This window comes from Salmo trutta, chromosome 12 (genome assembly GCF_901001165.1).
Source record: "Salmo trutta chromosome 12, fSalTru1.1, whole genome shotgun sequence".
Taxonomy (NCBI): domain Eukaryota; kingdom Metazoa; phylum Chordata; class Actinopteri; order Salmoniformes; family Salmonidae; genus Salmo; species Salmo trutta.
In genome coordinates, this window is record NC_042968.1 from 52,809,952 (window position 1) to 52,824,706 (window position 14,755).

Here is a 14,755-nt window from a genome sequence, read left to right on the forward strand (position 1 = left end):
AAATCGGATGTTAGGTACTATATTTATTTACGATTTTAGGAATCCAATAAATTTAAAATCGCCAATTCGGGTGCAATTAATTCGCTTATTTTCTCAAAAATCTAATTATATTTAAACAAAATAATCTGCTAATCTGTTTCTAACTACAGAACCAATTTCAGTACAATCTGAGATGGTGGGTGTTGAAATATTCTTGGATTGATGTGGTTCTGAGGGATGTCTGCAAATGAGGAGGATAAAGACGAGTTTACGGAGGTACTGGATCAGTTTGATGCATATTGTTCACCTAAGAAGAATGAGACATATGAATGGTGAAGGTCAATGTGCTTGTGAAAACAGAGGAGCCAACAGACTGGGTGTCACGTCCTGACCATAGAAAGCTGTTATGTTCTATGGTAGAGTAGGTCAGGGCGTGACACGTTTTTTTTCTAGTTTAGTTTTTCTATGTTGTGATGTTCTAGTTTTGTATTTCTATGTTGGGCTTTGTATGGGATGATCTCCAATTAGAGGCAGCTGGTCATCGTTGTCTCTAATTGGAGATCATACTTAAGTAGGTGTTTTTCCCACCTGGGTTTGTGGGAGATTGATTTGGAGTATGGGTATGTTAACTCTTCGTCACGGTTTGTTGTGTTTGTTCAGTCAGTTTATTTTGTATGTATTGCATAGTTTCACAGTGAAAATAAAATGTGGAACGACACACACGCTGCACTTTGGTCCGCTCCTTCCTACGACAACCGTGACACTGGGTCAATTCCACGGTGTGTGTTCAGAAAAGGAATGGAGATCTGAGAGTCTGTATGGACCCCAAGGACCTTAATAAATATATAAAAAAGGAGCATTATCAGATTCCTAAGAGGGAGGAGATATTGTGTGAAATGGGTGGCGCACACTATTTCTCCAAATTGGATGCTCCAAATGGATTCTGGCAGGGGAGGTTGGATGCAGCCAGCACCAAAATGTGTACAATGTGCCAATACCCCCTTTGGAAGATATTATTTTAAGAGGTTACCATTTGGCATAAGTTCTGCCCCTGCGATCTTTCACAAGGCCATGGAAAGTGTCACTGAGGGGTTAGAGGGAGTTTGAGTGTATGTGGAAGATGTTGTGGTCGCTATTCAGGAACACAATGAGCAGCTGGAAAATACTCTGCAGAGGGCTCAGAAGCATGGTTTGAAGCTAAATCGGGCTAAATGCCAGTTCTGTGTGAAAGAAATCAATTTTTTTGTGGATAAGCTGTCCTCGTAGGGTGTGCAGCCTGATCATGCCAAGGTCAAAGCAGTGAGGGAGATGGCTAACCCCACACACAGGAAAGGCATTCACCGTGTTTTGGGTATGGTCAATTATTTGGGGAAGTTCGTACCAAATGTGTTAGCTAAAACAGTAAACTTAAGGACTCGAACCTGACAGGCCTCCTAAGGTGTCCACAGGCACCTCCAAAAGATGGCATTGGAGCAGTGCTGCTTCCGGAGCATCAAGGTATGTGGAAGCCTGTGGCTTATGCGGCCCGTTCTTTGACTGATGCTGAGAAGTGTTATGCTCAAATAGAAAAGGAGTGCCTACGGTTGGTCGTTGAGAAGTTTCACTGTTACATTTATGGTAATTCTAGAAACAGACCATAAACCCCTATTCCGATCTCTCTAAAAAATCTGAATGAAATACCTCCTCGTCTTCAAAGGATGATGATGAAGTTGCAACACTATGATTTTGTTCTAAACTATGTGCCTGGGTCAACCAAAAAAGTAACACACTCTTGCTTGTGCTTTTTGAGGTGGAACGACCGAGGGAGATTCCACTAGTTATGCCGTCACTTTAATCGTCACGATCCGATTACATTCCCTGGCACAAAAGACAAGTCCTACGGACGGCAGCAAGCGGCGGAGAGAAAGGACGAATGAGATAATGAGAACTATTCCTCCTCTTCAGAGACAAATACGCTTGCGTGTCTGAATAATAGTCCAGGCTAGTTTTTCGTACACCTCGTACAGGCCTACCAATGTGCGCAAACAGAACACAAGTGCACTACTTGTGAGTAAAGACTAATGCATATCTTGTGAGTATACAAAGAATCCACTCATTTTGGCCAACACGCACGTGGATAGGGGACCGTTTGGTTAACATTAAACTCAAGCGTTCAGATGATGGATTGGCCTACAAATGACTGACTAGAACCTTCTACTCAACATCTATGGCTGCATATGGAATTCCACATATGGCTACCAAAGGTGGTGCACTAGAGTACACAGGGAATGGAGTGCCATTTAAGATCTACACTATATATACAAAAGTATGTGGACAAACCTTCAAATTAGTGGATTCGGCTATTTCAGCCACACCCGTTGCTGACAGGTACATAAAATCGAGCACACAGCTATGCTATCTCCCTCGACAAACATTGGCAGTAGAATGGCCATACTGAAGAGCCCAGTGACTTTCAACATGGTACCGTCACAGGATACCACCTTTCCAACAGGTCTGTTCGGAAAATTTCTGCCCTGCTAGAGCTGCCCCAGTCAACTGTAAGTCTTGTTATTGTGAAGTGGAGACATCTAGGAGCAACATTGGCTCAGCTGCGAAGTGGTAGGCCACACAACCTCACAGAACGAGACCACCGAGTGCTGAAGCGCATAAAAATCTCACTACAGAGTTCCAAACTGCACAATAACTGTGTCGGCGGTCCGCAGTCCAGAACCTCGGCCATGTTTCCATGGCTGAGCAGCCGCACCCAAGGCAAAGATCACCATGTGCAATGCCAAGAGTCGGCTGGAGTGGTGTAAAGCTCGCCGCCATTGGACTCCGGAGCAGTGTGCTCTGGGAGTGATGAATCAAACGTCAATATCTGGCATTCCGATGGATGAATCTGGGTTTGGCGGATGCCAGGAGAACGCTACCTACCCGAATGCATAGTGCCAACTGTAAAGTTTGGTAAGGAGAAATAGTGGCCTGGGGCTATTTTTCATGGTTTGGGCTAGGCCTCTTAGTTCCAGTGAAGGGAAATCTTAATGCAACAATGACGTTCTAGACGATTTTGTTCTTCCAACTTTGTGGCAACAGTTTGGGGAAGACTCTTTCCTGTTTCAGCATGACAATGTCCCTGTGCACAAAGCGAGGTCCATACAGAAATGGTTTGTCGAGATCGGTGTGGAAGAACTTGACTGGTCTGCACAGAGCCCTGACCTCAACATCGAACACCTTTGGGATGAATTAGAACACCGACTGCGAGCCAGGCTTAAATCGCCAAACAACAGTGTCCGACCTCACTAACACTCTTGTGGCTGAATGGAAGCAAGTCCCTGCAGCAATTTGGTTTTATATATACTTAAGTATCAAATGTAAATGTAAATTCTAAAACAAAAGTATAAATATTTTTTAAATCCTTATATTAAGCAAACCAGACGGTGTTTTTTTAGTAGACAGGGGCACATTCCAACACGCAGACATCATTTGGGGTGGAAGGGTAGCCTAGTGGTTAGAGCGTTGGGCTAGTAACTGAAAGGTTGCAAGTTCAAATCCTCGAGCTGACAAGGTAAAAATATGTCGTTCTGCCCCTGAACCCACTGTTCCTAGGCCATCATTGAAAATAAGAATTTGTTCTTAACTGACTTGCCTAGTTAAATAAATAAAATGTACAAACAAAGCATTTGTGTTTAATGAGTCCAGATCAGAGAGACTCTAAGTATGTGAATTGTTCCATTTTCCTCTCCTGCTAAAGCATTTGAAATGTAACGAGTACTTTTGGGTGTAAGGGAAAATGTATGAAGTAAAAAGTACATTCTTTTCTTTAATAATGTAGAGAAGTAAAAGTTGTCAAAAATATAAATGGTATAGTACAGATACACCAAAAAACGACTGAAGTAGATTACACCACTGGTGACTGATACCTAAAAGTAGTCCTACATAGAGAAAAGGGTTCCATTTCAGATCTACCCTATGTCCTTGAGGGCCCAGATGAAACTTGACTGATGCCTATAGAAGATTTGCTCAGAGATGTAAAGAATCTAGTGTGTTGCCCATTGGGCTGGGTGCGGTTGGGGGGGGGGGTACATAATTAAGAACCCACAGATGAGAATGTGATTGGTACTAGCTTAACCCTCTTTTGTTCCAGCCATCTTTCATCTTCTCCCTCTTTTTCTCTCTCTCTTCTACTCTCCTGGGCCTTGCTCCTCTGTCGTTCTGTGAACTACAAAGAGGGTGGTGAGAGAAGGAGTGTGGCATCGCGGCTCAAGGGAAGCCAAAGGGTTAGCCGTCATTAGCCCTCCTCTCTTTTTTACTTGTTTTCGCACTCTTTCTCTACCTAACATCTCTCCTCTCTAACATTCTCCCTCTCTACTTCTTGTTCTTTCTTACTCTCTCGCTGTCTTCATCACCCTCTCTCTCTTTCCCCCTATATTCCTAGAGCAACAGGCCCGGTTTTCGAGACAGATTCTTTACTGTACGGACTACGGAACAAAGGTGGCCCGGGATGAAACATCCACTAACAACAAAGAATGTTGCTTTTCTTCTGCTTCAAATAATTTCACAAGAGGGAAAGAGAACTAGAGAGAGAGAGGATAGAGGGAGGTTGCTATGCTTGGAATAAACAAGGCTCGTTGATTAGAGTGTGTGTTCTTGAGTGTGTGTGTGTACCTACACGAGCGTGTGTGTGCACCTACGTGTGTGCACGTGTACGCGTGTCCCTCTTGGTTAATATAATGTTTTTTTCCCAACTAACAGGGCAACCTGAATTCATGTTTGGCATTTCGTCTCTTTAAAGAGCACACAGGACAATGAGTTCCAGTTGCTACCTCTGAGGATTCTATGGGCACAGCTCTATGCGTAGGATCCAGGTCAATACGCCATTGATTTAACACAGTCCTGGATGCTTGAGAAATGAAAGGAATTCATTTTAAATTAGTGAAAACATGCACCCTCCTTCTAGTCAAAATGACCTTTTCACAGGCAACAGCATGTAATCCTTTGTGTAATAAGCAAACAACAAAATATCTACAGAATAGTTGTTTTTGTGCAAATATACACTGTGTAGGCTGACAAGATTTCAGAGATATGCTAAATATGAATATATCAAGGAAGCATATGGCTATGGTGACTGACGTTGCAATTTTCCAACGGAGAGGAGCTCGACACCCACTCTCTCGTACCTCGGCGAAGTCATAAACGAAGCCACAGAAACAGGAGACACCGCAAACAACAAAGATGTATTGTTGTCTGAAGAAAGTTAAAGCTCTCAAACAAACAAACCAAGAAAGCAAAAAACCAACAAAGTTCTTCTCTTTCAAAAAATAAATTGCAATTTCTCAAAAACAAAGATTTTTTTTTTGTCAAGTTTGTATCAAGTTTAATTATTTAGCTTTATTATTTGTATTTTGTGAGCCACAATTCATTTATGAAGCTGCATGTGTCCGTCGTGTCCCAGTACAAAGTAGAAGTGTAGTTTTTCAGGTAACAAAGGCAGACACACACACAGAGAGACAGGGTCAAACCGCCAATCGGTCCCATTTTCCACGCTGCGCCCATAAAAAAAGACCCCAAAAGGGCAGGCGTTTAAAAATAAAAGGAGCCAATGAGCACACACACAAAGACGACATCAAACAGCAAGAATCAAAATAGACCATACCAAGAAAAGTGAGAGAGAAAAAAAATGTAAAGAGGGGGGGTACATAAGGCAAAAGAAAGGAAGAAATAAATAGTGGTGAAAAAGGAAGGAAGGAGTAAGGGTGAAAGAGGAAGAGAGAGAAAAGAAGAAGTTAATTATGCATTCCGAACCTGGTCGATGTAGTCTTCGGGGAATTGCCTCCGCACCTCCGGATCTGTAAATAATTGACAGATAATATTAATTGGCTTTGGATTAGTGAGCAGACCGAGTAGAGTACATTAATATTTGATCAGAGGATGATAGGGACCCTGGCAGGGGATCCGAGGAGGGCAGCTGAGGCTGCCTGGCTTATTAGGGGCCAGAGAGGGAGGTGTTACTACCCCCCCATCCCTCCTTCCCTTCCTCCTCCACCCCCCCACCAAGGCTCCACCAACCCCATCCTCATCCTTTTCAGGAGAAAAAAAAGGAAAAGGAGAGGATTTAATCCCCATTTCTCCATTGGGGGGGTGGCCATGTGGGGGGGACTTCGCTGTCTTGCTTAGCTAGCCTCCTACTGGCACTCAAGCTCATAAGGGACGAGAATGGGGGGGGGTATTTTTCTTTCCGTCAAAAGACTGCTAATTATTTTATGATGGGGTCTTTTCGTTTGGGAGTCCACTGGAAAATCTGCTGCCACTAAATCAAAGCCCTTTGACAAATGTTTCGAACAACCGAAGAAGTGTACAACCCAAAACCCTCACCCTTGAGAGTGCTGAATAGGTTCCATCACTGTCTACTAAACTAACCACAGCCACTAGACTTATAGGCTACATTACTGAAACCCTGGGGATCTGCTCAGTACATTGAGGTTCCAGCGCCCCTACACTACCACAAAAGCTTCCAAACCAGAGACACTTCATTCAGAGAAACGGCCTTCCCAAACTCTGAAAGACGGGGGGTTTAACTGTCTGGTACACTTGACAAGTAGGTCATCATAAATTCTATCTCTAGAATCAGTCAGGACATCCCCAAAAGAAAACATCAGTAGGCAAACTAAAATAAGCCTCTAGGTCCAAATGTCTAAAGGACATTAGCATTGTGTCCTAAATTCACCTGTTTGACTGCCACTACATGTCTGAGGAGTGAGAATGTCTGAGATAATTCTGAGGTAACTCAGACATACGGAACCAGTCAAAAGCTTGGACACACCTACTCATTCAAGGGTTTTTCTTTATTTTTACTGTTTTCCACATTGTAGAATAATAGTGAAGACATCAAAACTATGAAATAACACATATGGAATCATGTAGTTACAAAAAAAACTGTTAAACAAATCAAAATATACATTACATTTGAGATTCTTCAAAGTAGCCACCCTTTGCATTGATGACAGCTTTGCACACTCTTGGCTTTCTCTCAACCATCTTCACATGGAATGCTTTTCCAACAGTCTTGTAGGAGTTCCACATATGCTGAACACTCGTTGGCTGCTTTTGACTTTTGACTGGTACTGTATGTCTTCAGTATCTGCCATGTGTGTCTAAGCACTTGGTTACCTGCACGTCAAACCAGTCTAACACTCCTGCCCGTCTGCTCATTTGGGGGTCAATCTGCCCACTGCATCTCAGGTATGAGGCAGCTGGCAGTTGTATAGGCAGGCAGAAGTAGCACTGAACGGCAACTCGATGGGCTAGCTGTGTTGCTAATGAATGAGAGAAGGGTATATAGTGGGGATGGCTGCAAATGACAGGGCTGATGTGTTTGCTAAGGATAATTCCAAATGATGGATGGTCTTCGGTCGTGAGAAACTAATAATGTCACTGATAACGTAAGGAATAATTTGAGTGTATGTTTAAGTTCAATATGCAAAAAGATGAAACATTGCAAAATTTTACTTTCATCCTCACACGTTAGGATGACTGTAAAGTGAGGGAAAAAAGTATTTGATCCCCTGCTGATTTTGTACGTTTGCCCACTGACAAATAAATGATCAGTCTATAATTTTAATGGTAGGTTTATATGAACAGTGAGACAGAATAAATAACAACAAAAAAATCCTGAAAAACATGTCAAACATTTTATTAAATGATTTGCATTTTAATGAGGGAAATAAGTATTTGACCCCTCTGCAAAACATGACTTAGTACTTGGTGGCAAAACCCTTGTTGGCAATCACAGAGATCAGACATTTCTTGTAGTTGGCCACCAGGTTTGCACACATCTCAGGAGGGATTTTGTCCCACTCCTCTTTGCAGATCTTCTCCAAGTCGTTAAGGTTTCGAGGCTGACGTTTGGCAACTCGAACCTTCAGCTCCCTCCACAGATTTTCTATGGGATTAAGGTCTGGAGACTGGCTAGGCCACTCCAGGACCTTAATGTGCTTCTTCTTGAGCCACTCCTTTGTTGCCTTGGCCGTGTGTTTTGGGTCATTGTCATGCTGGAATACCCATGCACGACCCATTTAATGCCCTGGCTGAGGGAAGGAGGTTCTCACCCAAGATTTGACAGTACATGGCCCCGTCCATCGTCCCTTTGATGCGGTGAAGTTGTCCTGTCCCCTTAGCAGAAAAACACCCCCAAAGCATAATGTTTCCACCTCCATGTTTGACGGTCGGGATGGTTTTCTTGGGGTCATAGGCAGCATTCCTCCTCCTCCAAACACGGTGAGTTGAGTTGATGCCAAAGAGCTCCATTTTGGTTTCATCTGACCACAACACTTTCACCCAGTTGTCCTCTGAATCATTCAGATGTTCATTGGCAAACTTCAGACGGACATGTATATGTGCTTTCTTGAGCAGGGGGACCTTGCGGGCGCTGCAGGATTTCAGTCCTTCACGGCGTAGTGTGTTACCAATTGTTTCCTTGGTGACTATGGTCCCAGCTGCCTTGAGATCATTGACAAGATCCTCCCGTATAGTTCTGGGCTGATTCCTCACCGTTCTCATGATCATTGCAACTCCACGAGGTGAGATCTTGCATGGAGCCCCAGGCCGAGGGAGATTGACAGTTCTTTTGTGTTTCTTCCATTTGCGAATAATCGCACCAACCGTTGTCACCTTCTCACCAAGCTGCTTGGCGATGGTTTTGTAGCCCATTCCAGCCTTGTGTAGGTCTACAATCTTGTCCCTGACATCCTTGGAGAGCTCTTTGGTCTTGGCCATGGCGGAGAGTTTGGAATCTGATTGATTGATTGCTTCTGTGGACAGGTGTCCTTTATACAGGTAACAAGCTGAGATTAGGATCACTCCCTTTAACCTGTTATGGATAGGGGGCAGTATTTTCACGGCCGGATAAAAAACGTACCCGAATTAATCTGATTATTACTCCTGCCCAGAAACTAGAATATGCATATAATTATTAGCTTTGGATAGAAAACACTCCAAAGTTTCTAAAACTGTTTGAATGGTGTCTGTGAGTATAACAGAACTCATTTGGCAGGCCAAAACATGAGAAGATTCTGTTCAGGAAGTACCCTGTCTGACCATTTCTTGCCCTTCTTGATTATCTCTATCCATTACAAAGGATCTCTGCTGTTACGTGACACTTCCTACGGCTCCCATGGGCTCTCAGAGCCCGGAAAAAAGCTGAATGACGTAATTACAAGCCTTGGCTGAAACACACAAGCGCTTTTGCTAAGTGGTCTATCAGCGGACAAAGGGACTCATGCTCGTGCACGATACGACACCATGTTTTTATTCTATCGTCTCTGAACGGATTCAACGACTCCCAGTCGGAATATTATCGCTTTTTTACGGTTGACATGCTTCGAAGTACGGTAATGAAATATTTAGAAATCTTTTGTCACGAAATGCGCCATGCGCGTGACCCTTATTTACCATTCGGATAGTGTCTTGAACGCACGAACAAAACGCCGCTGTTGGAACACAACTATGGATTATTTGGGACCAAACCAAACCAACATTTGTTATTGAAGTAGAAGAGATGGGAGTGCATTCTGACGAAGAACAAAGGTAATCAAACTTTTCTAATAGTAAATTGGAGTTTGGTGAAGGCTAAACTTGCTGGGTGTCTAAATAGCTAGCCCTGTGATGCCGGGCTATCTACTGAGAATATTGTAAAATGTGCTTTCACCGAAAAGCTATTTTAAAATCGGACATATCGAGTGCACAGAGGAGTTCTGTATCTATAATTCTTAAAATAATTGTTGTGTTTTTTGTGAACGTTTATCGTGAGTAATTTAGTAAATTCACCGGAGGTTTGCGGGGGGTATGCTAGTTCTGAACGTCACATGCTAATGTCAAAAAGCTGGTTTTTGATAGAAATATGAACTTGATTGAACAAAACATGCAGGCATTGTATAACAATGTCCTAGGGTTGTCATCTGATGAAGATCATCAAAGGTTAGTGCTGCATTTAGCTGTGGTTTTGTTTTTTGTGACATTATATGCTAGCTTGACAAATGGGTGTCTGATTATTTCTGGCTGGGTACTCTGCTGACATAATCTAATGTTTTGCTTTCGCTGTAAATCCTTTTTGAAATCGGACAGTGTGGTTAGATTAACGAGAGTCTTGTCTTTAAAATGCTGTAAAATAGTCATATGTTTGAAAAATTGAAGTTTCGGATTTTAGAGGAGTTTGTATTTCGCGCCACGCCCATCATTGGATATTGGAGCAGGTGTTCCGCTAGCAGAACGTCTAGATGTAAGAGGTTAAGAGTGTGCTCCTAATCTCAGCTCGTTACCTGTATAAAAGACACCTGGGAGCCAGAAATCTTTCTGATTGAGAGGGGGTCAGATACTTATTTCCCTCATTAAAATGCAAATCAATTTAGAACATTTTTGACATGCGTTTTTCTGGATTTTTTTGTTGTTATTCTGTCTCTCACTGTTCAAATAAACCATTAAAATTATAGACTGATAATTTCTTCGTCAGTGGGCAAACGTACAAAATCAGCAGGGGATCAAATACTTTTTTCCCTCACTGTATACTATAAGTTGTCTTTCCTGTAATTGAGTTACTCCAGATAGTGTAATACTCGTCAAACAAACGTAGTCTTTGACAAACAAGTCAGTGAATCTACATTGAAACAAAATGCTTAATAAGACCCCGCACTGAGGTAGTGCTTCTCAGCTCAGCTCACTCAACACGTGTCACCACCTCAGACAGAGACAGAGCATCAAACAGGAGTGTGGGCGTTCCGTGCTTGGCTAATGACCATGACAGCCTTATGTCGTGCCAAAATAGATTTTTTTTGTTTTCTTTTAGATCGACCCCAGGTTAGCTCAGAGGCAATTAACTTGAGCGCGCCAAAAGTTAAAGACAATGAGCCGTGATCTATCAAATCTATTAATTTAATTAATTTTAAAGAAAGCATACAGGATTTGCGTTTCCAGAGATACTGTTGTTTGATTGTACACAATTAAGAACAAGCTAATACAGTCAGGGCTCTAGTGCAGCCACTTTCGTCGCATATGACAAAATACTAACCACAGCCACTAGACTTTATAGGCTAAATTACTGGAAACAATGGTAAGAAACTGCTAGCCATTGGCTGCTAACAGCTGAAAACTGCTAGTCTAATCAAGCACAAAAACAGTAAACTTCGGGAGTACAGAGCCCTTGATATCAGCTGATCACCCTCTAGTGGCGAAAGTATGAACTGACAAAAATGCAGTCAAAGTAGATAATAATTACTCTGTCAAGGACGTGATACAGTGTGTAAATGATAACATAATGCAGGAAATTAAGAAAACTTGATTAAAATGCTGGATGTGAATGCTGGAATCAAATAAGTAACTATGCAAATGAACAAAAGCTGTATGCATTAAGGAAATAGATGCATGACTCAAATAGAAGCCCGTCTCTAATTAGCGAGTGCCTGTTATGTTCAGTGATTTAAGCAAATTAATGCCCGGGTAATTATCCCTCTACGCTTATGGGAATTGAAATGTTTGCATGTGCTGCAGCTAATTTTCTTCACAATAAACAAACATTGGCTCATTCTGTTCAGAACAACCTAGGGTACGACGCCATGTCATCTTGTAAATGTACATCAAACATAGTCATCATTGACACTGTACATGACACACACAGGTGTTTGGCTTGCTGGTATTACATCAAAGTAAATAAATGTATTATAATCCTCAATGTCTCATATTTCAAAATACATAGTCATCTTAATTTACAGCATTTCCCTCACTCAGACAACAAAACATTTGCAAAAGTTGTCCAATTACCGGGAGGGATGGGGCAACTTCTTGTCGCCCGCTTCAGAACGGCTGTCAGTCAAAACCCATTACAGCGCTGTGAAGCACAGAGCCAGACCTCTGATGTCATGTACAGCATGTTACTGTACAGCCACTATGTTAGCCCAAATCTTATTAGCCCAAATCTGCCATTTTCTACCCATTTGGGTACAGTTAATTTAAGTTGTACGGTAATGTAGAAATCTAATATTCCACAAATTACTTTGTCCATTTCAATGACAGGTATTTGTATCAAAATGTTAGCTTTTTATGATACACAAATGTATTTACAGGGTTACATATTAGTTTGTAGGGCTCAACATTTGCTAGATTTCTTATAGGCTATATCTCAATCGATTAAAACCCCCCAAAAATATTCTGGTGCTCCTACGTTTTACGTTGTGCTCCTAACTTTTTTAAGTTGGGAGCACCAGTGCCATCAATGAAAAATGTTAATTTAGATCCCTGAATACAGTAGAATAAAATTCACAGTGAAAAGTGATGAACTAAAACAGCTTCGTTTGGGTGTAATCTTGGAATTCCTTACCAAGCTAGGTTTTTGCACGTGCACACACACACTGAGAAAAAAATTGATGTTATCCACTGGAGGGATAGCATGGTTAGCTAAGCAATGTGTTTAAAAAGACTGCAGAAAAATAATAGATGAGACGCCCTTTGGCCCACACGAGAGAGAGGAGAGAGGGGAGAGAGAGAGGAGAGTAAGAGCGAGAGCACAGGAGATTGCCTTACTTCACAGGCCATGAAAAATGCATCCTCTTCGGATAGAGGGAGGCCAAAGTTGTTGAGAGAGGACCCCCTTTTGTCTGAAGGGCTCTGCACAAAAATCTGCTCCAAGTGAACTTCCTCTTGCAGTGCTTTAGAGTCAACACACACACTAATGTACACATACTCACACACACATTTGACTGGTCTAAGGATTCACTTTAGTTCCTCCTCCACAAAAGTATGTGAAGTCTCGTTTACCTGTGACACTACAGTATGAACTCATTAAAGCACCACATGAAAACACAGTTTCGGTTTGAGGTCAACAATTCAAATCAATCAAGAACAGTTGGTGGGAAAAATAGGTCAAATGAAAGTTAAAGAGAAATACAAAGAAAGATCTGAGTATAAAGTTATATATCTCTGTTATGTCTGATCCCACCTGAAACAGGTGCAAACTGCAAAAACACAACAGTTCACAAGGTCCTTTGCTGTTGTTCTGGGAATGATTTGCACTTTTCGCACCAAAGTACGTTCATCTCTAGGAGACAGAACGCGTCTCCTTCCTGAGCGGTATGACGGCTGCATGGTCTCATGGTGTTTATACTTGCGTACTATTGTTTGTACAGATGAACGTGGAACATTCAGGCATTTGGAAATAGCTCCCAAGGATGAACCAGACTTGTGGAGGTCTACAATTTTTTTCTGAGGTCTTGGCTGATTTATTTTGATTTCCCCATGATGTCAAGCAAAGAGGCACTGAGTTTGAAGGTAGGCATTGAAATGCATCCACAGGTACACCTCCAATTGACTCAAATGATGTCAATTAGCCTTTCAGAAGCTTCTAAAGCCATGACATAATTTTCTGGAATTTTCCAAGCTGCTTTCCAAGTCAACTTTGTGTTTGTAAACTTCTGACCCACTGGAATTGTGATACTGTGAATTATAAGTGAAATAATCTGTCTGTAAACAATTGTTGGAAAAATTACTTGTGTTATGCACAAAGTAGATGTCCTAACCAACTTGCCAAAACTATAGTTTGTTAACAATAAATGTGTGGAGTGGTTGAAAAACGAGTTCTGACATTTCACATTCTTAAAATAAAGTGACAGTGTCATTGTCTCCTGCGTTTCCCACCATATTGTCTCATGTGCTTCCTGCTCGCTTTTGCATTTGATTGTCTGCATTATTCTCCAAAGAAGGGAAGCATTGTATCAACAAGACAGCTCCGAGAATATTGATTGTAACATAGTAGCCAACGAGGGGACAGCTCACACACATTTTTCCCTGGGACAGCTTGGCTCTGTCTGATATTATTGTGTTGCCTACGCAGTAGTTGCATAATCTGGGTGGACATTATATATTTTTTGAAAACACAGCCCTACATCCACTCTATAGCTAAATAACTTAGCAATATTTAATAACATTTTGCCAGCAAAATTAACCTGTAAGAATATCACATTTTAATAGAGGAAGATGGACAAGCAGGGATGCAGGCCGAGGATGATGATGAAGTAGGCCTACAGCAGGAAGTAAAAAAGTTAGCCCAACTAAGTAATCATTAAGGATTTGCATTACCTCAATGAGGCCTATCATTCTGTCACTGCATGACAATGCACATTTGTTGTAGCCTATTACATTTACATTTTAGTCATTTAGCCAAAAGCAGGACTTGTATTTTGGGGAAATGTTCTAAATAGCAAGTTATTCAACCAATACTTGAAAACAAAATTGCACTAGCCTACTAGGCAAATGAATGAGATTTTTTTTGTCATACAGCTATTACAACCTCTATTTTACTAGCAATTAAATAGCTTTTGGTTTTGAATGGTCACCAAAAAGAAGGGCTCCCCCACCCTCCCAATTCCCAATTCAATCAACCCCTGACTATCAGATTACAACAACAAGGCCGAGTTCAAATGCCAACATCAAATTCAAAGCAATCAGCTGACCAGCAACGCAAACTGGCACCATCTCTGCTTTATAAAAGTGAGACAAAAAGGCACGCAGGCTGGCAGCTGCTCTCCAAGCGATGCTCCACATGGTCCTAAACTAGAGGTCGACCGATTATGATTTTTCAACGCCGATACCGATACCGATTATTGGAGGACCAAAAAAGTCGATACCGATTTAAATCGGACAATTTTGTATTTTTTGGGGTAATAATGACAATTACAACAATACTGAATGAACACTTATTTTAACTTAATATAATACATCAATAAAATGAAGAAAAAGAAGAAAGAAGAAAAGTAAA